Source organism: Hyaena hyaena, unplaced genomic scaffold, assembly GCF_003009895.1.
Source record: "Hyaena hyaena isolate Hyena2069 unplaced genomic scaffold, ASM300989v1 scaffold_24, whole genome shotgun sequence".
Lineage (NCBI taxonomy): Eukaryota > Metazoa > Chordata > Mammalia > Carnivora > Hyaenidae > Hyaena > Hyaena hyaena.
This window is the reverse complement of record NW_024080656.1, coordinates 1,818,491-1,819,713: the sequence shown is the minus strand read 5'-3', so window position 1 is coordinate 1,819,713 and position 1,223 is coordinate 1,818,491.

Genomic DNA, 1,223 nt, shown 5'->3' with positions numbered 1-1,223 from the left:
TTGACTCGCTGTGCATGCTCGCCGTGCTGGATGCCTAGAGAAGCACGGACTTCCACCTGAGGGACCAGGAGAGAAGTGCCTCACGAAGGTGCATTTCAGAAGCGAGTGGGGAGTGGGGGTGGGTCCCCGCCCCCATTCCTGCCACACTGACATGCAAATGCCAGAACCAAGATCGAGGAACACAGAGAAACAAAACTATTCCTGTGACAAAGGAAGAAACCCGCTCCATACCAAAAGTTGGACTGGAGCAGGCAGGGAGGCAGGGGGGTGGGGGGAAGTGGCTCAATGCACAGTAACAGTTCGAGTTCACGTTTACCGAACACTTGGAACATGCCAGGCACTTTGTGTGCAGTACCTCATTTGATCCTCACAACCCCCTTGCAAGGCAGAAGGTCGGAGCTTTTATTACCGGAGTCCGAGGTGAGGAGGAACGGGAGACCACACAGATATTATTAGTGAAGGCAGAATTCAACCCCACATTTTTCTGACTTAGTTTCTGTGGCTTAACCATCAGGCTACGGGGTCAGCTACATTAAACTAGCTGTTTGAGAGGGGGTTGTGATTTAGAAGGGGCCGTTAGCAGGGTTTAGGAGTGAGTGGCTCAGGCAATGCACGCGGGAGTCCCCAAACCTTTGGCACCCAGACACCTTACATTTTAACACTGGCACCCGGAATCCTGAAAGGAAATTTCACAGAAGGAGGGATGGAAAGTCCCACAAGGAGCTGACTGTGGAGAAGCAATAGTTAAGCACTCTCCCTCGTCAAGTTTAAGGCTCCTAGCTGGGAAGGATTATCAGGGTCACATCTGGCACACACAAAGCCTTGGTGTGAATTCGAAAGTGACACCTCCTGTGGGTGGATAAATTGCATAAGCCGGCCCCTCCGGGAGGCCCCTCCTGCACGGGCGACATCTGCAGCAGGGCTTAGTGCCCGGGCCCGCGGTGGGTCTGGTTTCAGCCACGTTCACCTGGCCACGCCGGAGAGCCGGGGGGGGGGGCCGGAGAGGCGGGCTGGTCTCCCCACCCAGCACGCGGTACACTTATCAGGCCCAAGTCACACTTGCTGAGCTGTTAACCATCTTCTGGTGGTTGTTTCACGTGACTGTGGTCTAAAGTCAGCTCAGAAGAGGGCAGAACCCAATTACTAGATTACTCAAAGTGCTGGGTGGGGTTTTTTTTTCATCTTTTTTTTTCCCACCACATTGAAGGCTGTGGCAGTCACAT